The sequence below is a fragment of the Pocillopora damicornis genome, chromosome 11 (assembly GCF_964200805.1).
Source record: "Pocillopora damicornis chromosome 11, jaPocDami1.2, whole genome shotgun sequence".
Taxonomy (NCBI): Eukaryota; Metazoa; Cnidaria; class Anthozoa; order Scleractinia; family Pocilloporidae; genus Pocillopora; species Pocillopora damicornis.
The window spans coordinates 12,689,033-12,714,941 of NC_142680.1; the positions used below are offsets into that span (position 1 = coordinate 12,689,033).

The window sequence follows — 25,909 nt, forward strand, 5'->3', positions numbered from 1 at the left end:
ATGTGTATTTTATTCCATTACTCAGTAATCACTGTCACGTGAAATATTTGAAAGCTAACATATTAAAGCCAATTTTTTCTGAATTTCTATTTGCTATTTTGCCTCCTCTATCAACAAGCTAGGACTTAATATGGGCTAATCAAATGGTATAATGGGAGGGCTCAACAAGTGCTGAGCACATCCTTATGATTCTGTCAATTGCCAGCACTTTGGATTCTGGAGGTCCACTCTCATTGCATATGACGAGGTTAATAGGAAGTGTACTCTAAGATAGCGTACTTACACTGTTGCAGACCAATCACTCTCTCCACATGGATTCTGACGCTGGTGATGCCTCTTCTCTTTTCAATCTTGACAGAGTCCAGCTACATCTTGCCAGTGAATGCTGGTATAACCAGCTTAGCTTGCTTCAGGCCAACACTTTCTGCTATCGTGAACCCACCCACTATGTCGCCAGGCATTAGTTTGACCAGCAAGCCACAATTTTCATTCAAATATTTGTCTGAGGTTCTACCTTCCTATGCTTGAGATATATAGGAAATTGTTCCTTGTGGTGTAATCCCAATCAAAACTTTAATTGCATTGTGGTGTTTATGGGAAGGAAAAAGTTTGTGCTTGTGCTAGAAGGTTTGTTGGTCGACCAATAAAAACTTCAAAGCAGACTATGATCACAGTCACTTTTTTGCCAAATGCTTACTGGAAACACATTGGCATTGGTTTCCATAGCTGATTTCTGTCTGGCCAGCAAATGAGTGACAACAAACAAGAATCTATTACAGTCAACCATCAAGAAAATATCCTGGATACTGTTGGTAGAGATACTTGGAGATGGAATATTAAGTCGAAGCTTGATCAGAACCATTATAAATTCCTGAAATTTGCTGAGAGTTTGACTGCGCTGAGTGATACCTGTAGAAATGTGGTCGAAGACAGTCAACAGAATTTCCGTGGAAGGCAATCCAGTATGAAAACAAACTTTTTTCTCTGTGTTGAAACAATCTTCAGTTGGAGGTTGATATCCATTCCCAGAAAACATGTACTCTAATTCTTCACTTCGAGACATGGAAGATGTAATCTGGCAATCTTTGTTCTCAGTCTAGATGAAGACGCTATGCATGCAGCATGGGTCGGTTTGACTTACAGAGCAGGAAACAGAATCATCATGATCACAGCTTGAACACAGATTTGATGATTTATTTTCCTCTTCTACAGTTTCTTCAGTAGATGAACCCTCTCCTAAGTCAATATTTTCGAGGGCCAATCCCCTAGCATCTAACTGTTGGCATTTAACAGCAGCATACTCGAGGCATTCAAGAGGTCTCTTTTGTCTCTTCTTAAATCAAGCAGCTCTCACTTCAATGGCTTCATGATCTACTTTGCAATATTTAGTTTTACCAAGATTCAAGGTGGGCACCCAGTCATTATTAAATCTATCCCGTTCTTCTGCTATCTCTTGACTCAAAATGCCTTCTGCAGACTCTTTTGTTCTTCAGTACATCCTTTCATTGTATATTGTTGCGACTTATTACCAAAATACACCTTTCTCATCTCTCTCTGCTCAGTTCTTCAGCTTCTTCTCCTTGTTTATCAACAACACAAGGTATCCTGAAAACCCTATAGCCATGTCTTTTCTGCTGTTACTTGAACAATCTCCAATAATACAGTGAACCATGACATAATTTTCTCTACGTGCATGAAATGATGCGGTTTGATATGCTTTGTTTACATACATGCGACACCAACATGGTGGATAGTAACTCTCATCAAGCAGTTAGTCACATGAATGAAAACCAAGAATTACGGCACTGTCTGTGGGAATATGCTAAGGATAATGTGAAGAATGTTCTTTCTGATATCAGGCTTTAAAAGGTATAGGACACCCAGCACATTTACAGGTAGGATGTTACTGCCCCTTTTCCATCACACACACCTTTTTATACAAACATTTTCTTTAACCCTCTTGCTCCCAAGATTGTATTTAGAAATCTCCTGACTGCTTGCCATACAATGATTATGATTGAGATTACAAGTTTAGTTATTGGAACGCCATTGGGTGATTCCTTTAGTGCCTAGCTGGCAGCACTAGCTATCCCTTTGATAAAACATCAAATTTACTGTCTCAAGTTTGGTTGTTTAATCACCATATTTGGGAATAGGCAGTTAAACACATCCTTATGGCTCTGGCCTACTCTAGATCATTTGTGAAAGCTATTTCATCCAGTATTTCAACATGATTTCCTTTGGACTTGTGGTAATGCCTGACTGATCACAGCATTTCCAAAGTAAAACCAACATGTAGAGGTCAACACAAAAGAATTAGAGTCAGTCACAGGCTTAGTCAAGTCCTGCAGCCTGATTTCACCCCCTTTTGCGTCTCAATTCCAATTTTTCAGTCTTCAGCATATCCACTAAGTCTACTGGAGATCTTGAAGGTGAAGCTCTTTTGCATAATACTTCAAAGGAGTCATTAAATATTAAATTTATCACCTCTGCTAGTATTCCAGTCAATCGCAACATCCCACAGTATCTCAAGAGACGGCACGTGGGATCTGGGGTCTCAGCAAGGACTTGCTCACAGTAATTCATATTATGTCCCTAAATTTATGGTTACAAATGTCAGGTCAATTGTACCAAAGATGAGTGAGGTGTGCGAATTTGTGTTGCGCAACAACATAGGTCTCCCTTTATCACTCAAAATGGCTCACGTAATCAATCGCTGTTTCAGTCATTGATATTCCAGGCTACTCAGTCCTATGTAAGGACTGTTTGACTGATTATCATGGTGGTGGTTTGTCTCTACATCAGTGCAGCAATTTGTTACAAGTGACTGAATGATCTTTCATCCTTCCCTGATCACGAGGTATTGTGGGTTCAGCTGCACCCTAAATGCCTGCTGCAGGGGATTTCTTCCCTGATAGATCTATCATCCACGTGGGTCCACCACTGAGAACGAGTTTATGCAAGAACACTTGTTCCAATCAGTGCAACTTGTTGAGTCATGCTTCCCTGATTGCACTCTTATTGTGGTAGGAGACTGCCACAATAAGAGCGCAATCAATTCAATAGATGAACACCTTAAATTACTCATTCTCAAATGACAGAAAGACTTTCAGGACGGCAGCATGGAGTCAATGCCGCACAAAATCAACAGGAATGCTATTAATCATGAAAGGAAATCGTTCAAGGCCTCATTTTACAAGTCTAATGCCAAGCATATGAAGGAGGAGAATCCCAAGATTTGGTGGAAGGTCAGGAGCTTGTACGGTTTCAACTCAAACTCGGGAACATTTCTAGTCACATCCATACTGAAGGAATTGAAAATCTGAAGGACCAGGATATTGGAAATGCAATCTACTAGGCCCTTCTTGAGCCTCTTGAAGAATATTACCTGCACCAACCACTGACCAAACTTCACATCGAAGAGGAAACGCCTGAGCCTCCAGAGTTTTAGGAAATGCATATTTCTAAGTTACTACCTGAGTAAACCTATCTAAGGTGTGTGGTCCAGATGAGATACCAAACTGAATACTCAAGGAGTATGCTGAACTTTTGTCCCTCCCAATCAGCAGAATCATCAACCCCTCTTTCAAAGAGCAGTCTCTTCCGAAAATCTGGAAGTTAACGAACATGTCTCCTATACTGAAAGTGAATCGGGTTGAAGGCCTGAAGAAGCATCTCACACCTAACTCCCTGACTCCATGTCTCTTGAAAGTTGCAGAGGAGTGTATGGTACTTGATTAAATAAAGCCTAGGGTTCTGGATGTACTAGACCCAAACCAATATGGAGCTGTTCCCAATTCGTCAACCACCCAGGCTCTGATACACATGCTCCACAACTGGTCCAAGGAAACTGATGGCAACAGTGCTACAGTTAGAACTATTCTCTTTTATTTAAAAAAAGTGTTTATGGATTATAGAATATTCGTAGAGAAATTGTACAGGTTGAATCTGTCCACAAGAATTATCAATTGCATCATAGATTTCCTTCCTAACTATCCAAGTGGGGGTCAGTGCCCTCCAGGATTCCTCAGGGAACAAAATTAGGCCCATGGCTATTTATTGTACGTATAAATGATTTAGATGTTGATAATTTAGCTAATGTATGGAAGTATGTTGATGATTTAGCTAATGTATGGAAGTATGTTGACGATACAATTGCATCTGAAGTTGTTTCCAAGGGCAACTGAGGTTGTGTCCAGGTGATCGCGCATAAGGTTGCAGAGTGGTCTATGCAGAATAGAGTCCAACTCAATAATGACAAATGTAAGGAACTCAAGATATCTTTTGTAAAGGGCGAGCCCCACTTTGTGCCCATTGCAGCAGATGGTTATGAACTAAAGAGGGTATCTGGACATATCAAGCAATCTCACATGAAACAAGCATATAGCAAAGTAATCAAGAAAGTGTCAAAGTGCCTGTATTTTTTTAGTGCAGTTAAAAAGATCAAGAGTTCCTCAGCAGGACATGTCCACTTTTTATACTGCTTGTATATACTCTGTTGCTACGTAAGTGGCACCTGTCTTTTTTTATGCCCTGCCAAAGTACCCAAAAGACGAGTTGTTGTGAGTTGAAAAGCAGGCAATGTCTATAATATTCCCAGGACTGCCCTACCATGAGGCTATCAGTCTGGTGAACATTGTCCCTATTGCAGATTTCATCGCAGGGATTTGTAATAATACCTCTGACACCCTTATTAGGGTCCTTGAACACCATCTGGACAGTTTTATCTCACTTAGTGGACCACCATGTTATGCTCTAAGGTGCAACAAGCATTTTCATCGCACCTAAATGCAAGACTAATCGATTTAGGAATTGTGAGGAGAAATTCTGTCTTGTTCACTTGTGGAGTTAAAGGGTTAAATGACACTCTGAAGTCTGGAATTCTTTCTCATGAATGGTTTCAGAGTAAAATAAACATAGTTTAGGGAAAAATTGTGTTTAGTTAATGTGGTGGGGTCAAAAACCCAGGAGTGAGTAAAAAAAGAAAGCATTGTTATGCAGCTGGTGAAATGCATGTCATGACCATGAACAGTAGCTTGCTATGGAGAGACATTTAGGAACAGGTAAGAGGTAGGGTTCCAGATCCTGAAAAAGGTTTTCCAGTAAACACTCCCAATTTGTAGAGCAGAGTGCTTAGTAATACAAGCTTTTTCCCTACCAAGGCTTTCAAGCAAAATTGCAAATGCCAACAAAAGTTAGCAATACAATTGTATGACGAATAAATCTACTATTCGTGGCAAACAACATTAATGCTTAACATCTACCCCAGGAATGCAAGGAGAAAATCATACAGTTTCAGGAGTTCATAAAAAAGCAAAGAAGAACACACCAGTACTCTCTATATCTTGTGACAAACACAGGTGAAACCTCAAGTCAATATTACAAGCTGACAAATGAAATAGTCAACAATACTTGGGAAAATTCAGAGTCTGAAGATACAGACAACAGGGAATGAAAAGAATCACTTGATGTTGGTATTAACATTTGTAGGAGATAGGTTCCAGATTTAAAACTACCTGTCATTTTCAAACTGAAAACAATGCCAAAAAAGAAGCTATCTCAGGGATTATGTTTTGCCAGAAAGTTTTCAAATGAGGGTGAACAGCATGAGCAGGTTTCTACCATTCTCTCTTTGAGGGTTTACTTTGTCCATGCAAAAAAATTGAGCTTTATTGAAGGTGTATTGTTTTACCAAAATTGAAATAAAATGAGATTGAGTCAGCAATGTTCAGGTTTACTTTAGGTCTGACACAGTAATTTGATTTTAATGATGTTGTTAAGTAAGAACCAGTCAAACAACTGAGAATTAAATTATGGACCACAAATGTGTGGTGCAAACTAACTCACGAGTGAAATGGAGTTAGTCCTACTGCTGGAGGAGTAAATTTCATTGTTTGGTCATGGTACTTTTCAGTACCATGTTTTCATGCTTTCCACTTGATTTGTTTGAACTTCAGGAAATGGTTCATCTCACAAAACACAGAGCCACTTCCTCTCAACTCAACATCTTCAGCACATACTGATAATGCTTGGGTTATGATGAACATGCTTGTGATAGGATAATTTTATTCTAATGCTTGAAACTGAAAAACCAATCACTAAAATTGACAATCATCGCATTTTGAAAGAAGCGTCTGAGTTCCAATCGTGTCTTGAAATGAGGTTCCTGGCAATTTGAGCTCACAAGCATGCTGGTAAGCACATAGTTAGTGCAAATAATTGTTAATTACAGGTTTTTAATTCCAGAGTATCTGTATACATGTATGTAGCACAAGTAAAGTGTGAGATTCAAATGTGCACGACTTTTCCCCTACATGCATTACACTTGATTTAAAATTTAACTCATGAACCATTATATGATTCATTTCACAAGATTTCTTAGTTCTCGGTTTTCAGTGCACATTGTTCAAGCATTCTATTTAAGTACATTGAGTTTCAGTCTAGGTCATCAGTGATTTCAATCTACCCATTCACATCAATAGGAGGAAATGTCTGTAAGTTGTTAGTCTTATCTTTTGATCCTGTTTGTCAATTTTTCTTAAAATTATTGCAATTAATTTAACTTTGCCTTTTAGTTGAATCATCATCATCATCATAATCGTCACCACCACATGATTTGATCAGATGCATTCCACTACCTCTTTAAGTCAGGTGAATGTGGAAAGTAACTTTGCTTTTAAAATCATCTCTTGGTTGAAGTCTATATTGGTTCGAAGATATCTGCTGCAAGTTTATCAAGACTCAGCCCTAAGAGAATTATGGCCAACAGTTTGTGGTATAATCATTCAACCATGTGTGATTGTGACAGACAACCCAACATGACACTGGACCACGAAGGAATTTGACATGAAAAATCCCTGCTTCTTTGCAGGAATAGAAGCACAGAGAAGTCAACCATCACAAAGATTACAAAAGTAACCAAAATGTATGTCCAACTCTCGAAATATCGCTGATGTTAAGTCAAAGGTGCTGGAATTTCTCAGCAACATATTTCGAAGGCATCCATGGCGCCACCACACCTTCCTTGAAGAAAAATTCAAGATTCAATATTCCAATGACAACATCCAGGGGGAAGCTCAAAGAATAGAAAATTTTTAACCACCACCACCAAGAGACCTTGGATTTCTACACGAGGAAAAATTTGAGCGACTCCATGGTGGGGAGATTTGACGATCTTACAGAATGATGTGACAAACTTGAAATGAACTGACTTGAAACGAAATTATCACGGAACAAAGAAAGCGTCATGGAAAATTGAGTTCCACCATTTGGAGGATCCTTGTGACCTAACAGCCTCCATACTATTCAATCTGTGGCACTAAATTACATCCACCGAAAAGGTTTTGAATCTTGGTCCACAAACACTATTAAAGGCCATCCAACAACTCAAGGAGCTTGATGAAATAGTTGTAACTATGACAAACAAATATTCTGATGTTTTTTTCATGGATAAGGATGAATTTCTACATTTACTAACTGATGGACCCAAACACAATGTTGCCAGATTCAGGCCACTTGATCTAAATTTTTCTAGATGAAGAGTCACCCTTTCGGTGGAAATACTGTAATAAAATCATTATTATAATTATTATTAATATTAAAAAGGTAAAATAATCATTTATTTATTCAAAGTAAATAAATAAATAAATAAAGTAATCTAGAATATTTACAAATCAAGAAATTAAATGTGCATTTGCCCTATTTATAAGATACCTCCTCACTTTAGTCTTAAAATCACGAAAAACTAGAGTTCCTAGCAGCAGAAGGTAATAAATTAAAAACATTAGAGGCGCTGTCCTGGAAAGTACCTGACTCAAGGGGTACTTTTAATGTCATTTCTTTCAAAGATCTCAGTGTCCATGCTGGGTTATAAATGTCTAGCTTAAGATAGGATGGCCAGTCATTGTAATACAAGGTTTTAAAAGCAGTGTTAAGTAATTGATACTCTCTGTGTCATAGATTTAGAAGTGAATCATGTGGCTCAAATCTTGAAGCTGTTTACATTGTGTGATGTAAGAAAGTGTAGACAAGTTCAGTAACTGGTCCATGGACAACAACCATGTTCTAACACCAACAAAACCATGACCATGCTTTTCTCCACCCAGCAGATGTCTCACATTCACAATCTTGAGTCCCATGATAACAAACTTTCTGTCAAGGTATTGGAGCCATGCGTAAACTTTGAGCTCTTAAGTATACTCCTTCACCCACATATACAGGAAAAAGAGCATGTCAACATAGTCAGAACAATGCTGTGTTCTCTCCTCTGACTGCACATCTTACTAAGGGGCTCTGGATAGTACAGCTAGCAGCTGTGTGATTAGTCCCAAGATGCTATACCAATGAAAAAGACATACTTACACGGAAATGTCTCTCTATTTCAGAGTGCCATGACCACCATCTGGCATGCCTTGCTGACAAGGCCTTGCATTACACTGACTGGCTGACCTACATGTATCTGCAACTCAGTGAGGCAGCACCTTTTTGCCTGGACCTTAAGGTTGTTGGATACATTGCTATTGACAGTTCCAAATGAGGCTCACACATTTCAACATACTCGTGCCTGAGTTTTTAAAAGCCTCCATAAGGACACTAGGAAAATTACAGATGGAGGCTGTTTAATTAGGAGATGCAAAATTAATATTATTTTAAGGCTGTTGCACAAGATAGGCAATAATTCATACATCAATACTGCTATTTTTAGTAAATTACACCACTCATATACATTCATTCAACACTATATACAGATAATCACATCAAGACTACCCAAATTGCATCTGATTCTGATTTATTTTAAACTAGACTTAGAATTATGATAGTAGACTTAAATAATGTTATTAATTGTGAATTTGGTTTTAGACTTTAGATTCTGAATAAAGAGCCAAACTCATGGTTTGGACAGCCTGAAGAAATTGCTATTATACTATTCATTATTACTATTAAATCAACAAATACTATTTTGTACCCTGAAGTTTTTACATGTAATAATGGCTCATAGGCAATTTTTTGCAGAATGAGTTATCTTTTGAAAGTTATTGTTTGAGGTATGTGTTCATGGAAATCCATATTGTCTTTTATATGAATTGAAACTATTTGAGTATTGCCATTGAACTGGTGTGAGTGTAACTTGATCTCACATTATAAAGAGGAGGCACTACTTTTAACTGAAGAATTTGTAGAACAATTTTTTTTTCTGAGATCACTGAGAGTCACACATTTCTTTGCTCTGTCCAAGTTTAATTTTTATGTATAGTTATTCATATATTTTAAGAATTTTTTAGAGCTCAGATTAGATGACTCTATGATATTTGCAAAACCTCCATGTCATTATGAAATTGGCGAAGCTTTCACTCTCAAGAGTTGAAGCTGCTAGAGCCAAAATAATAGCAAGCTTGTAAGTTGGCTGGAATATTGAAACCCAGGAGAGGAAAATATAGCGGACAGAAGAACCACAAGATCAATACCATTCCTACAGCTCAATCAAGAACTCTCACTTGTGGCCCATTCTCAAGAGAGAAACCAAGGAAAATTACGATTATCTCAAGATTATTATTATTATTATTATTATTGTCTTGAGGCTCTTCACTGTACAGTCTCAAGGGCGTGGATGTCCTTAACAAGGTAGGGACACCAAACAGGTGCCGCATACTCCAGAATTGGCTGTACAAGAGATATGTACAACATGGAAAAAAATTGCAAAAAGATTACATTTACGCATGTAAATGTTTATACAAAAAACCAAATATGCAGGAATTTAAAAGAAAAGCAATACTACAATGGCAGATAGAGAAATGCATTCTTACCTAAGTCAGATTTTCCTGTGAACCCCTTTTTTTTTCTGATGTAACCAGCCAATTGAAACACGCTAAATCAAAGCCCAAAATCTTATCTTTTCTTTCTACCATCACTGTCTCTAAATTTATTTTGTAGTGTTTGTAGAAAGTAATTAAGGTGCCGCTTTGTATAGAACTCAAGTAGTTTTAATATATATCGGTTGACTGTTGGCTGATATGTCAACCAAGGCCACCTATAGTACACATGATCCAATAATATTACATTTTAAATCTAAACTTAAATTGTATCTCAATATCTAATTATATAGATCTTGATTTTTATTTTATTTTTATTTACTTATTTATTTTATTTTAAGGGAGATTTTACATAAGGTTAACCTCCAAACTTCCTTTTCTAGAAGTATCTTTTTTTCCTTAGTTTTTTTTAACCTGTATATAATTATAGTTTGGTTCTCGAATAAATAAAGTATGTATGTATGTATGCATTTTAGAATAATGACGAAAAGATGTAGTCTGCGTCTTGGGTAATCAGTTAAGTGAGTTAAATGGGGGATGTCGTTAAAAGTTATGTTTAATCAAAAGTGTAATGTCAGTGTCATTTTTCTGGTTGAACCATAGTATGGCTTTCAAGTAAAACGCTGTCGTTACATTACAGTCTAGAAACGTATGTTTTATAAAGTCTAGTCAGAAACAAAGAGTGCACACTTCATCCTCAGCTAGTCTGAATTAGAAGAGCTCCTTTTCGGTCATTATTATTCTGTGCTGTAACCTGAACAAGAGTTGTCTTAATTTATTATCCTTTCGAGACTGCTAAAATAAAAGTGAATTTAAAAAGAAAGTTGCAATACAAGAGTTCTGCAATGTCATCAAGTGTAAGACCTCATAAAGTTGTTGAAGGCACATTGTGGTTCACAAGTAATAGTAATCTTTAAAAAGATGGAGGTAATGTAATGAACCAAGATTGGATTATTAAGTACATTGAAGAAATTTTACAACATGAAAACTATAGTGACAATACATGTGATCAACATTCAGTAATAGCTGATATAAACAGCAACAATAGTAATGTAAATTTTTAAAAAAACTAGATGGCGAAGATGAATGGGGTGAAGATGAAGTAGAAATTCTGGCAGGTGTTACTGATACTAGGCTAACATCAACCAGCTTTTTAGAAGCCCCTGAATGTCAAAATATTCTCAAAGTTAATTGTACCAGCTGAGCATAATAGTTCATTGAGTGTATTCAGAGATAAAAATTCTGAAGAATAAGCATATCTCGGAATATTTCTTGGCCAGATAAGACCAGAAAATAAGGAACATATGGTTAAAGTCTACTACAGTGAAATCTTTAAGTCTGAACTTAGGTCAGATAGAAGAGCAGCCATGTGTGTTGAGAATATATTCTGTAAAACAAAAAATTTACAAACGGAAATCCTTTAAGGACAATCAAAAATTGCATTCAGAAAATGTAGGGGAAATAGCAGAATCCTAAATGCAGGCAATTTAAAATAACAAGGAATATTGGACATCTTAATCTGTCATCATGAGGGATTTAAATTTTTTTGAGCTTTAAGAGGTTCTCCTCCATATTTTGTGAAAGCTAAAGGGACCTTTTTGCAATGATAAGAGAGTTAGATCCAGCTTCCTTGTTTTGTAGTTTCTTATCCGCAGAAACACAATGGATACACCTTCTTAGAACACTTGGTTGACTTGTTGATCAGAAGAAATATACCGACTATGAACTAGAGAATTTGAACTGGGAAGAAAAATGTAGATTGATTCATAGTGATTCTGTAACTTGTGCCAGACATTTTGACAATCAAATTGGTCAATTTCTCACAAAGTTTCCCTTAAGTGATGTTGCACCTCTAGGGAAGATTTCCAATTGGTTTCACAGAGCTGAATACCAGCAAAGAGGTATACCTCATATTCACATGTCAATGGACTTGAGAATGCACCACAGTTTTCTATAGACAGTGATGCAGATATGGCATCATATAAAGATAATATAATAACTTGCCAAAGACCAACAGACAACTACAAAATACTTAAACTACTAAACAGACAAGTGCAGACATTCTCATACTTGTCGGAAGAATGCAAAAAGCGAATGTCGATTCAATTACCCACAGCCTCCCACAAAACAGACAGAAATTCTGTATCCTCTAGATACCACTATATCTCAGCGTGAAATAAAGACACAAAGATGCATGGAAATCAATCCAAAAGCATCTAAGTGATATGAAAGAAGGTGAAGATATTTCCTTTGATCAGTCACTGTTTGAGCTCAGTCTCACAGAAGAAAACTACGTACTTGCTGTAAGCTCATCACTTCATGCAACTGCTGTGTTTTTGAAAAGAAATCCAAATGAATCGAGGATAAACAATCACAATCCTGCTTGTCTTAGAGCATGGAGAGCAAATATGGATATTCAGTTTGTCTTAGATGTTTATGCATGTGGTGTTTATGGTGAATTATATATCAAAGGCTCAAAAAGGAATGAGCAAACTTTTATGACAGGCTCATATAGAGGCAAAGGAAGGGGATTATGATATAAAACGGTGAGTCAGACTCATTGGAAGTAAATTTTTGACTGTTGAAATCAATGCTCAAGAAGCTATGTATATTGTTTTACAACTTCCTATGAGAAAGGAATCTTGACAAGTTATATTTGTAAATACTTTATCTCCTGAAGAGAGAGGGGAGCTTTTAAAGCCAATTAATGGTTTTAAAGATATGGAAAATGACTAGGGAGAAATCTAGACTAGTAGCTTGTTAAAAACATATCGTAACTGTCCACAAAAACTTGAACTGACATTTGCAGACTGGGCTCCATGCTATGATTCATGTGGAAAACCATATGTAAAACAATCTAGTGAATTAGATACTGATAATATTGTGTGTTAGAGACATGTACTGATGATGATCATAATGATGATGATGATGATGATGATGATGATGTTGATGTTGATGATGGTGATGATGCAGTTTCTAAGACACTTCTAGTAAGACTGAGAAAAGAACTAAAGCTAGAGTCATATGAAGTGAGTGGTTCAGTAAGGAAACACACCCAGAAAAGCACTACCATGAGCTTATTGTGCTTTTCACTCCATGGTGAAATGAAAAACTGATTTAATTGGTTTCTGCTCCTCATATCAACATTGCTTCAAATAAAAAATGAAACAATATGTTGTCTGTCGTGAATACTTCAGTGAAATGCAACGAGAAATGAACAATGTAGAAGATACTTATGACTCTATAGCACCTGGTACTCAGAGTGTTGAACACCAAGACCAGGTTGAAGGTAGTACTGATTTATACCCTGATTTTAATGAGAACTATAACATGCAGGATGACATTGGTATTCCCTCAATAGATGCAAACATGGAGCCATTAGTATTAAATGAATTGCAAGATTATGAATATCAATGCATGGTTCAAATTTTTAATAAAGGACAAAAGGATTATTCCTTTCATGTACTACATCTAATAAAAACATCCGATAAGCTATTGAACTGTTTTTTGAGTGGAGTGGCCGGTGTGGGTAAATCTCACCTCACAAAAGGACTCTTTCAAGTAGCCTAAAAGTATTTATAATGCTAGAGCTGATGTCAACTTTAGTGACATTAAGGTCTTAATGTTAGCACCTACTGATAAGCAGCATATAATATTAAAGATAACACAATACATAGTGCACTTGCAACACTTGCATGTCAGTCATTGATAAACTACAAATGTCTTGATTCAAGTAAACTGAACACATTAAGAAGTCAGCTTGTTTGAGTTAAATTGATATTCATAAAGGAAATATACATGCATGGTTGTCAACACAATGTTTAATGTTCAAATCAACAACAGACTAAAGGACATTACAGGTAGTTTACTACCTTTTGGCAGTGTTGGTATTATTGCTATTGGTGATCTATTCTAACTCTACCCAATTATGGATGGTAAGAACATTTCAACATGTTTTAACTACATTAAATAATGAGACAAAGAGAAGGCAAAGAATTTGCTGGGATGTTGAATGGGTTAAGAGAAGGAAAACATACTACAGAGATATTATGTAATTTAAAGAAAGAATAATAGAACCTAACAGTTGCCACCACCCCAAAGTTGTTCCTCACTTGTTTATACAGAATGCAAAAGTCAATGTGTTCAATGATAAAGCACACTAAGCCATGTCAGGTGCTAAGTACAGTATCAAAGCACGTGACAGTGTCATAGGAGTTGAGTTACAAGAACTGAGATGAAATCATGAACCAAATACCTAGTGATCTGAGGAAAACTGAACCACTGCATTCCATGCTAAATGTTGCAGTCCTAGAGAGAACTGAAATCTCTCTTAACACAAGAACAGATGATGGTACAACAAATGGTGCTGCTAGTGTAATTAAAATGGTACAAGTACATCAGATAGACAGACAGACCATCTAATAAAAAAAAATGTGGACAAAATTTGACCATGCTAATGTTGGAACCAAAACCAGACATTACAATAGACAGTTATATGTCCAAGGTATTGAACCCACATGGACACCCATCAAACCTGTTGCAACCAGAATAGTACAAGTTGTCAGGAAACAGTTACCATTACGACCTGCTGCAGCTAAAACTATTCACGGATCACAAGGTGATACCAAGACTAGAGTTGTGGTTAACTTTAACACTAGAAAAGCAAATCTTCATACACCTTATTTAGGGTTAAGTAGAGTGACAACTATAGAAAGCTTACACACAACAGATCTTTGTGAACACAAAATTGCTTATAACTCTGATGTACAGAAAGGAATGGAACGGTTAAGAAATGATGCAAAATGAGATTTGTTTGTAAGTCCTGTTAATAATGCTGATCAAAGACTACTAACACTCTGTTATTAAAACACAAGATCCTCACATAGACATATTGAGGATGTACATAAAGACTTGAATTATTTTAATACTGATGTCAACATTTTCTCAGAGACAAGGTTTAGTCATTCAGGCAATGATAGTATGTATAGTGTTGATGGTTGTAGTTTGTTTAGAAATGGTGCTACACCATTGGCTAATAATGTCAGGCCATTTGGAAGAATGACAGTTTATAGCCTTATTGATTATTATCCTGGTTATTCATACTCTTGCAATCCTAGAGTTGAAAGAACTGCTCTCAGGCTGATGACTGCCCCACATCCATACATTTTTGGAATACATCACTCACCAAGAGTACCTGTATCTCAGCCATGTCAAGCATTGTCTGATCAAATTTGCCAGTCTTCACAATTCAAATAGTCATGGGTAATTTTAATGTTAATTGACTGAACAACACAGGAACAATGTCTTCATTTAGTCTCTTCATAAGAGACCATAAATACAACCATCTAGTATCGTGTTACATCACTGATTTAATTATTAAAATCATTATCCAAAAGGATTTATTAGTTTCTCAAAAGACAAGTTTCATTTGCCAAAGGGAATATTTGTTCCCTGATCTCAACAATGGCAGCATTGTTTAAAAGGGATTGAAATCTTATATGGGATGAACACTTATTATTTCCTATTAGTGTCTCTGCGCAATGGATCAGGAGCCTTCAAATTCAAAGCAAGTCACTTCTATACTACCTCTTAACCATAACTCAAACTATAAATTTATAATTGAAATGATGATGAAGATGACGACAATGACAACCATAATAACTTTCAGTGAGGGTAACCTTCACAGGAGCTCTCCTTCCATTAAAAACATGACTACAAAGCATTGGCAAGTAACACAATCTCATCTGGAATCCTGCAGGTGTTCTGGCTCCTTTGCCATCCAGTGCCAAACTCAGGACAGTGAAATGGACAAATTCTAAAGGCATTTACATCCTTTGAACTCATGTAAAAGATACCTGCCTGAGCAAGGATATGTTCATTCTCATTCTTAACTTCAGCAAAACAGCAATGAATCTGCACATCCTTGTTGCATGACACTAAGGGAACTACCTAAATTAATTTATTCTTGTCATGTCACTTGTACAAGCAAGCACGTCCAACTGTAAACTTACATGAGCAATAAGGTTCCATTTCATTCACAAAGGAGACTTCTGATTCAAAGGAGGTGGGCAATGATTCCTTTTCTTAGTTTCACATGAGAAAAACAAATAGATTTAATTCCCTCACTTTTAAAAAAGAAAACTCAACAAACATCATAGTTTCACTCGATCAGAGTCAATAAATTTAACATAAGTACAAATGGAGGAGAAACCTGAGCTTAATGGATAATTAGACTTATTATTTTTCATCCATGTATTTGTGCCTTTAAAAATAATGTTTACCACTAGTGCATAATCCTATAATACAGAATGAAGGCAGAATATCTCTGCAGAAACAAACTTCAAATGATAAAAGATAATGTAATTTGCCAAAATTGGATATCTCTATGTTATTTGACTCTGAAAAGGGTCTCCTATTCAATATTAACTTATTTTGAGGGCAGGAATGCTCCTTTACTTATTGATCACACAATCATCTTATTGCATGATTTTATGCCATCTGTGTGTTCTTTGGAGGAGTTTCCTGCATTGCCAGAAAATATTTGCCTAAGCTAAACTTTGCATCAATTTAACTAACATATGTAGTTAAATTGAATCCTGATAAATGGCACATGGTGAAAAAGAGGTTATCTTCACTGACATTTTTTTGTAACTGAAGAGAGCACTTTGTTTTTCATGTGGCTATAACCTACAAAGCAACCAATTCCTACACAACTTACAATTTACAGAAGAGGAGCAATGTGTGAAAGAGCACACACTGGTTAGATTTCTCTGTATGGAATATCTTTGGAACAAAAAGCATGACCCAATCCATTGATTCCAGAGGGTAAAAGGGAATGTTTGCTTTTATCAAAAATGAAAACATATTTGAGGAAAAACAATAGAAAGCAATTCCTGTCTTACTAGGGGCTACTTACGTACAAAAATTGAGACAATTTGAACTTTTAAGCCTTGCAACAAAAGTTGATTTTTGTTTGATTTTTGCAGATCTCCTCCTAATAGCCCCATTATACTTCAGACTGATGTATGTATGTTCAGAAAGTTTGTAAAATCTGCATAAAGCACAAATGAAGTCATTTTTTGGGACCAAGTTATTTCAGCCAACCAGAAACACTCAAGATCTGCTCGATTTAATTTCTTATTTATGAGCTGTTCAAGTTGAGAACACCTACTCACCATGGTGGGTTTTGACTCCTGTGAGTTAATCAATATGGAGTTTCAGATTCATTAGTCAGGTATATAAATCATAAGCATTTTCATAGAATTTACGGGCCATTCCTGAACTATTTTAAAATGCTATCAGAAAACATGACTTAAAACAGCTGATCAATGATACTGGTAAGCTTAAAATATGCCTCCAAACATTCTAGAATGTGTATTACATTTTTTTTAAGTTCAAATCTTTACAGATTTAAGGGTAACTTTGTAAATAGGTAGTATTGGTGTTTAGATATATCTCATGAGATTCTGTTGAATATCTGTTTGAGGTAGAAGTGCATTTATGAAAAGTTTGAGTTTCGAGACAAGAATGAGTGTTTGTCTTCAATCAACACCACACCATCAACCTCTCTTGTTTTCCATTAATCCCAATTTTCAAGCCTCCCACAACTTTTGTCCCTGAGAATAATATTGATGCCAATACTAAACCTTACCCAAAAGTGCAAGGGTTGTCACACCTGGTCACATTTGCCACAAGATAGAGAAGAGGAAGGCATCTTTTCATTTCGGTTGAATATAAAATCAAACTTGAAAATTTTTCATTTGTTGTTTGAAAGGCAGCCTGGCAATAAGGAGGAGAGTTCCACAATATCTCTCTTCCATTGAGAATGAAAGATCTTGGATGAAAGCCTAAGTCTATTTTCATTATATATTTAATTATAAGTATTATTTTCATTATTCCTGCTATCTTTCCTATCATTAATTTTTTTAAATATGATCAGACATTTGGACCATTGGTTCAGTGTTTTCTCAAAAGTGTTTTGTCAAAGGAAGACAGAGCAAGACACAGAGGGTAGACATTTTTCAGTTTGTAGTTTACCTTAATGGATATCAAACAGTGTTTTGTGCGTTTGAAGTTTTTAAATTCTGGGATGGAGGATCAGTTTCAGTCTCCTTGCAATAAACGAATGAAGAGGAAATGCCTAGGCCAAGCTGCTTTTGCACCCAAACATAAAGTGGCACAGTCAGGTCAATAAATAATCTGTAAAACACTTACATACAGGGGATGACCTTTGCATAATTTATATGACATTATTAAAACATATAAAGGGGGTAAGTTTCCAAAAAACCTATGGTGCTGCATCAGTGGAAGAGTACAAGGTAATTTGGTATTATCAGTTGAGTTTCAAAGCTGACATTTTGAGTGTTAGCCCTTTGTCAGAACTATAGGAATAAAGGGTTACAAGCAATTTTTTTTGTTAGAATAATGTACCTTTCGTACATTACTGTTAACCAGTTATGCTATTCTTTTGAAGTTTGCATACAGGTTGGAAAAAAATTTGGAGCTAAATCTAGACTTGCACAACAAACTAGGTAACTATTTTCCCAATAAAATCAGAAAAGCAGCAACTGGATACCTTTTACAGGATATAATGAACTGTTGATACATGAAACCAACAAAATAATGCATGCATCTTAGTGCCAACAGCTTTCATACCCTACAACATGGGGATAATGGAAATCAAACTTTCATTTTTGTATTCCCTTTTTCTATCACATTGAAAAACAGAATTTGAACTTCCATTCTGTTTACTGCTTTTTTGAGTTTGAAAAATGGAATTCAAATTTCTATTTGTTTTTAGTAAGACATGGTAAAACAGAACTTGAGCTTTGCTTTTTGATATTTTTGCCATTTCTGCATCTCACCTGAATGTGACTTCCTATCACATGACAGAGCGGAGAAACCTGGGCTTGTGTATTTTACCCTGAAGAAAAACAAAAAAAAACAAGCTTTAAAATACCATTAAGCAGAAATTGTCACAGTTTTTAGATTCCAGTGGATGGCCTTTATGTTCTGGAGGAAATTAGCATTTTGACCAATTGGCCCAACAGAGGCAGAGGATTTGATTTGTCAGCTTTCACAAGAGAGTCATGTTTACAGGTGAAAGGGAAAAAATCATGTGGTTTTCAGGGCTTCATGAAGGCCACTTCCAATCACAGTGCAACTTCTGGGAGCTGTTTTTTTCTATGTTATTCAGGAAAGTTCATTTGGGAGTAGAAGAGGAATTGCAAGTCCTTAAGATGACGTTTTACCTGTACCTTTGAATGTTGTTGGCTGTTTGTGTATCTTGTAGTTGCATTCTTGTGGTGACAGTGGGTTCTTGGTTGTCCCCTTTCCTTAAAAGAAAAGCCTTAGTTTTTTCAAACAGGCATCCCAACACTTACTGACTATACTGATTTTCTCAACAAACATCAAACACAGCTCCAAACTTCAAGATACCACTTCATAAAAACCGCGACTAAAAGTGAAGTGTGCCTTGGAGTTGGAGCTTGGGTCAATAATCTTAGCAATCGTTTGACTTCTACCATTCTTGAAACTTCACTTTTTGCCTTTTCTAAACATCAAAATTTAAATTGAAGCAATGGTTTAAGCACCAGTCTTTACTACAAACCTACAGATTCACATAGTTACCTAGCTGTTGTATTCATCTTCCCATTCATCACAAGTCAAGAATTCCATACCTTTTTCAGTATCTCAGACTTTGTCCTTTATGTAGTAATGACTCTGATTTTCCAAAAAATCATATGCAATGTGCCAGTTTTTCAATAAACGTGGCTATCCTGTTTCTATCGTTTAAGTGGGCCATCATTGTACCCAACAAATTGATAGACAGTCAGCACTACAAATGGCTGAGAAGGAAAACACTGTTCACATTCCATTCACTCCCAAATTTCACACTCACAACCACACAGTTGAATCTATAATATTTTAAAACTTTAAATTACTTAAAACAATTCAAAGGCTAGGACTATCTTTTCACAACCTTCACTAATTTGATTCAAACGTGACAAAAGCATTGGCAATTTTTGATGGGAAGTTCATTTCAAACCAACAAACCACCTGGAACTTTCAAATGTGCTTGCTCACAATGCAAAACCTGTCCTTTCATTCATAATGTAGAGAAAATGTCATGACCCACAAGATCCATTAAGATCACAGATTACTCCTTATTATTTGCCTGGCTGAAAGTTAGGTCATGGAAGAGCCAATTCACTCTGAATTCCACCCATCTCAAACAGAATCCTTCTGACGGTGAAGTAGATGTGTGAAACATCAGAAACAACTTGATCTGTTCTGGAACCCTATCAATCACTTCTTGATACTCAAGATATTCCACAGCCTGTCATTGTACACCATAGTGCAAAGTTGAGCTGTTGAGGTAGTAGCCCATATTCTGCCCAACAAGCCTTCTCTTTGATTTTGCAACTGAAGAATATTGAGTTTCATTCTTGCAAACATTCCTCTGAATTTTGCATGTAAGTAATAAGATGGTGTAACAAAGATCTCAATCTTTTCATTCAAGCAGCTGACAGGATTCTTTCATTTCAAACCAATGAACCATCTTTCCTCTTCGATTCAGTGAGGTCAAGGGAAAAACCTCCAATTCCAAGTTCCTTCCACACATCATCATCCCAATATCTTGTTTGATCCTGAGATGCTCAACTGAACTCCAACTGATCGACTGAAGTAAACCTCACCTGTTGCCTGTCTTTTATCATCTAAACAACACTTGCACACTGAACTAGCTCAGGTCTGCATTTGGAAATCATGCTTTTAAATCATTCCAGGCTTTTTCGTCGCTGTACCTATAATGATTATCTTCACCTCATCTTAACCACACAAACAGTTTCATTGTTTTTATAATAAAAATGGTTGTGTTGAAAATTATTGCAGATTCAAATAATCACACCGCTTCAAAGACCCTCTTGGGAGCAGCAGCAAAAAATATTAAAATATCATGCTAGTGAGCTGTTCTCTTTTCAACACTTGAATTAATTACAGGGAATTTGAAGTGAAGTGGAGAAATCACTGCAAGGTACTGCAACTGTAAAGAGAATTTCAGAAGGTAATTATTCACTCTACAGCTTTATCCAAGCTCTTCATGATAATTGAAGAATGTAGGAGTGAAAGTTGAATTAAATACTGCAAAAGGAGTTTTGGAAATCCAAAATCCTCAAAATAAGCATATCCTTACTGACAATGATCTGTTTAATCTTCTCACAATTAAATTATGTTTGCAAACCATCAACTTCATCAAAAAGTTTTACATCATTTTCCAACTACCTTGTCCACTGTGATCTTTTGGACGAGAGTGAAAACATATTCAGTGGAGAGCCAGGAAGCATTGTTGAATGCTTCCACTTGTTGGGCAGCCCTTCGACAGGATGAACTATCATTCTGAAATCCCAACCCAACAAAAAATATCACCAAGGAATTACATCCCCTCTATGAAAATTTTTGTGACTGATGAGAATAATGAGTTTATCAATTTCAATAGCCTTTCTTTGAAGGTTTGAACTGGAAATATATTTTAAAAAATGATTACTTCTTGCCACGGCCACAAAGCAGTCCAAGCAGTTGATTCTTTTAAGACTAATTTACAAAATAATTTTTATTTCTCTCACTCAAAATTTTTTCTGAGGCCAGCAAGGGTGTTAAAGGTTTTGGACCAATTTATTCAAATGGCTAAACCTGGAGTCTTGAGGCTAACAAGAGAGAGAATCATAGGAGAAGAGTCGTGATTTTTTTTAATACTGAGATGGTTAGAAAAAAAATTTTCAAATAGAATGTTGAAATTCTGAATCCTTATTTCAAAAGCTACATAATCAAAAATCTTGAAGCAACAGATGAATCTGAAGAATTTGACAGTTCAATAATGGATACTATTCAAGAAGGATTTCAGAATTTTAATCAAATAGGAGGCAACTGGAGATTTCAGAGTAATACCTCATGACATCTTACAGAACACAGAATGTTAAATGGCAGCTCTTACATCAAACTCCCAGAATTCATTGCAAAAAAGGAAGGCAGTTGTGAACATTAAAAATGCAGATAATCAGTGTTTCAAGAGGTGCATAACAAGAGCACTTAATCCTGTTGACAAAGACCCTCAAAGGATTACAAAACTCCATAGAGCACAATCTGAGCAGCTTTATTGGAGCAATATCAACTTCATTGTGAAGCTGACTGATATAAGCAAGTTTGAAAAGAATGAAAATATTGCACTAAACATGCTTGACTATAAATGTGATTTTTATCCTTGGAGGATCAGCAAAGAGAAAAATAGGACACATATCAATCTTCTTCTCATATCAGATGAACACTACTGCCTGATAAACAATATGAGCAGGCTGCTATCAAGTCAAACCTCCAAGGATGAGAAAGCAAGGGTATTGTCTCGGGTGTTTGAACTATTTCTCAAGCAAAGAAAAGCTTGCACTCCATAAAAAGTATTGCCTAAGAAATGTGGTAGTCAGGATCAAGATGCCAGATGAAGGTGGTGTGATCAAATTCAAGAATCATAACCACTCATTAAGGGTATCCCTTGTGGCAAAACCAATAAGTGGCTGTGAGCGAAGGAGTGATAAGAGTTTCACAAATAAATAATAGAAGCATATCATTTGTGACGACAATAAGCTTTATTCACAAGAGCCAATCATCTCTAGGGCAAACAGCAAGGATGAAGAAGATATTACTCAGATATTTGTTGAAATGCTTGAAGACAATATCAAGAGGATCCATAGGGAATTTGACCCAACACACTGCTGGATCTGCAAGGGTTCACTTAATGATATGGTGAGAGACCATGGCCATTTCACAGGGAAGTATAGAGGAGCACCTCACTACATATGCAACCTTCAATTCAAGAAGGCAAAGTTTACTCCTCTTATCTCTCAACTTGGCTGGTTACGACTATCATCTTTTTGTTAACAGTTTTAGTAAGACTGAAGGAAACATAAAATGCATTCCCAATAAAATGAGGAAAATTACATCAGCTTCAGCAAAGATGTCATTGTTGACTCTTTCATCAACAAAGGTAAAGAAGTTGACATCAAGAATGAGTTTCACTTTAATTAAAGCTTCGAGTTCATGGCTTCTTTTCTCAAAAGGAACTGAAAAGGTCTTCATGGACAAAATCAAGTTGGTCTCAAGAAAGGGTGTGTACCCTTATGACTACACGGATAGTATCACTAAGTTTGATGTAACAGAACTACCACCAAAAGATAAGTTTTACTCAAAGCTGAATGACTGTGATATATCTAATGAAGATTATGAGCACACACAGAATCTCTGGAATTAGTTCAAAATGAAGTGGATAGGTGATTATCATGACCATTATCTCAAATGGAGGTTCTCCTGCTTGTAGATGTGTTTGAAGAGTTCAGAAATGTCTGTCTTGCTAATTATATGCCTGCATGGTATTACACTGCTCCTGGATTGGCTTTAAGGATGCTGTACTGAAGGTGACAAATGTTGAGCTTGAGCTATTGAGAGATCCAGACATGCTGCTGATTATTGAAAAAGGAATTCGTGGAGGAATTTCAACAATCTCAAATCGCTTTCCAAAGGCAAACAAAAAATATATGGATGAAGCCTATAATAAAACAAAGCCAAAGAAATACACCAACTATCTTGATGCAAACAATCTCTATGGATGGGCGATGTGTAAGCCTCTTCCTGTTAGTGGTTTCAAGTGGATGAGTGACTTTGACAACTGGAAAATTATTCCTTGCATTCTTGAGGTAGATCTTGAGTATCCAAAAGAGCTTCATGACTTGCATAATGACTATCCACTTGCTCCTGAGAGGCTTATGATCAATAAAGTCGAGAACCTGATTACTAATGATAAGGAGAAGTATGTCATTCATCACAAGAACCTCACAGAGTATTTAGACTTTGGTTTGGGGATCAAAAAGATTCATAGGGGAATAACCTTCAAAGAAGAACCTTGGCTGGAGAAATACATTAAGCATTAAATGCAAAGAATGAATTTGAGAAAGAGTTTTTTAAGTTGATGAACGTGGTCCTAAAAAAAACTATGAAAAACATCAGGAATTGTGTGGATCTGAGATTAGTCAAAAACCACGGGAAAGCACTGAAACTTGCAGCAACATCAAAATTCAAGCAATTGACCATATTCGATGAAAATCTCATTGCGATCCATATGGAGCAAACTAAGCTGCGTTTGATAAACTGGTATGTTGTGGATTGAGTATCCTTGATACCAGTAAGACCCTGATGGACGACTTCCACTATAACTACATCAAAGAGAAGTATAGAGATTGTTCAACAGAAGTAATTACCCTGAAGATCACCAGTCAGGGATTACAACTGGTGGCAACAAGGTCACAGGAATGATGAAAGATGAAGCTGGTGGAAATATCATTGAAGAGTTTGTTGGATTTAGTGCAAAACTTTACAACTACAAGATACTTGAGGGAAAAGAGTAAATAAGATTAAAGGAATTAAGGCTGTAATTAAGAATATAGCCCACAACAACTATGATTGCTTGTTCAGTGGAAACATGCAAATGAGCAAAATGAATGTAATCAGAACAAATAAGCATGAGGTCTTCACTGAGACCATCAACAAGATAGCTTTGAACACTAATGATGACAAGAAAATAATAAGAGAGATAAGATACATATACTTATCTTGACTCCACTTCAGAACCAGATTGTTGACTGGCTCAAGATTATCAGTTATGTGTAGGTATACAACAGAAGAGTGAGAGAAGAAAAGGAAAAAGGTGGTTTGAAGCAATCCAAAGGAGTATAACCAGAACCAGAACCAAAACGAGAACCATCATCATCATTCTCACTCTCTCAAATTCTTTCAGCAGCAATCTGAAAGTTCTCTTTCATGATCACTGCATCAATTGCAACAAAAAGATATCTTAAAGAACAAAAGATTTTACCATTTTAAAAACGTTCAGCAAATTTACAATGACTGCATTTAAGTTAGCAGCAGTCTACCCAATCATTGAGACTGCTCGAATGTTCTAGATTAACAAGACAGGAGAAATTCAACAAGAGTTTCATGATGAATACTTGTTATTGATTTTCAAAAATAATGTTGAAGATGAATAAAATGGCAAGCAAAGCAATAATAACTGGAGTGATCATTAATGCAACTGCATTTGTTGGTGGAAGCTATCTTGCAAAGTATTTGAGTGGAGACCAGAATAGGGTTGAAGAGAAGAGACAAGATCTTGCAGTGGAGAACTACCAGGCAGCCTATGAAAAGCATCTAGAAATTGAACAAAACTCCTTGATTGGATTGCAACTAATGACAGAGTCAATGAGCAGGTGAAACAGAATTTGTTGGACACAGATTATGCTTTGAAGTTGCACAACAAGGTGCATAATCAAGAGCTTGATCTGGGGAAACCACAACTTTCCAACATCTACAAGCTGAGTTGTAGGCAAAAGTAAGATGAAATGATCTACATTGTTGCTGGTGCCTCGACTTAAGGATTAGCTGCCAGTCGTTTCTTGTGAACTATAACAAGTAGTTGGCATTGGCTAAAGAACCTGGTGTCTGAGGATGATGCAAAGCAGCTTTAGCTGATGAAGAAAGCCATCTAGCAGATTTATTTACCTGCCCCAAAGCATATTTCAAGACCAACATTTGATGTGCAATCCAAATCTCCTTCCTAAAGAAATAGCGACTGCAAGGTCACAGAAAGTCTCTAAGTATGCATTGACAGTTGTTGATGTTGCAAGCAGATTCAAGGCTGTTGAACCTCTCACCTCAAAAGATTCTTCTGAGGTCTCAAAAGCTTTTCACACAATCTAGAGGCGAGGACCATTGACATGGCCAAAAGTTCTTCAGGTTGATTCTGAGCATGAATTCATATTCATGTGATGTCACAAGAGAGATGGCAAAGTATGATTTGAGGATAAGAAGAGGAAATGTGAATGTTCACAGAGATAAGGAAATTGTGGAGAAATTCAACCAAACTTTGGGTGAGCATCTCTTCACTTTCCAATACAGTCCAGGAGATGGAGTTCAAATCTTCAGGGGGACTGGCAGAATAGGCGAAGCGGCTTCCAGAAGTTGTTTTAGCTTTGAATAGTGAAGTGATCAGGTTGACTGGA

General features: G+C 36.4%; 1 long non-coding RNA gene across 1 annotated transcript; it reads right to left on the bottom strand.

Annotated features, from left to right (window-relative positions):
- Positions 1–88: 88 nt before the first annotated feature.
- On the bottom strand, positions 89–20,683 carry LOC149037607 (uncharacterized). Its single transcript, XR_016181204.1, has 3 exons — positions 19,067–20,683; positions 18,674–18,732; positions 89–3,850 (listed from the first exon to the last, which is right to left on the bottom strand). It is a non-coding gene; the product is annotated as an uncharacterized LOC149037607 (long non-coding RNA).
- Between the last annotated feature and the right edge of the window lie 5,226 nt (positions 20,684–25,909).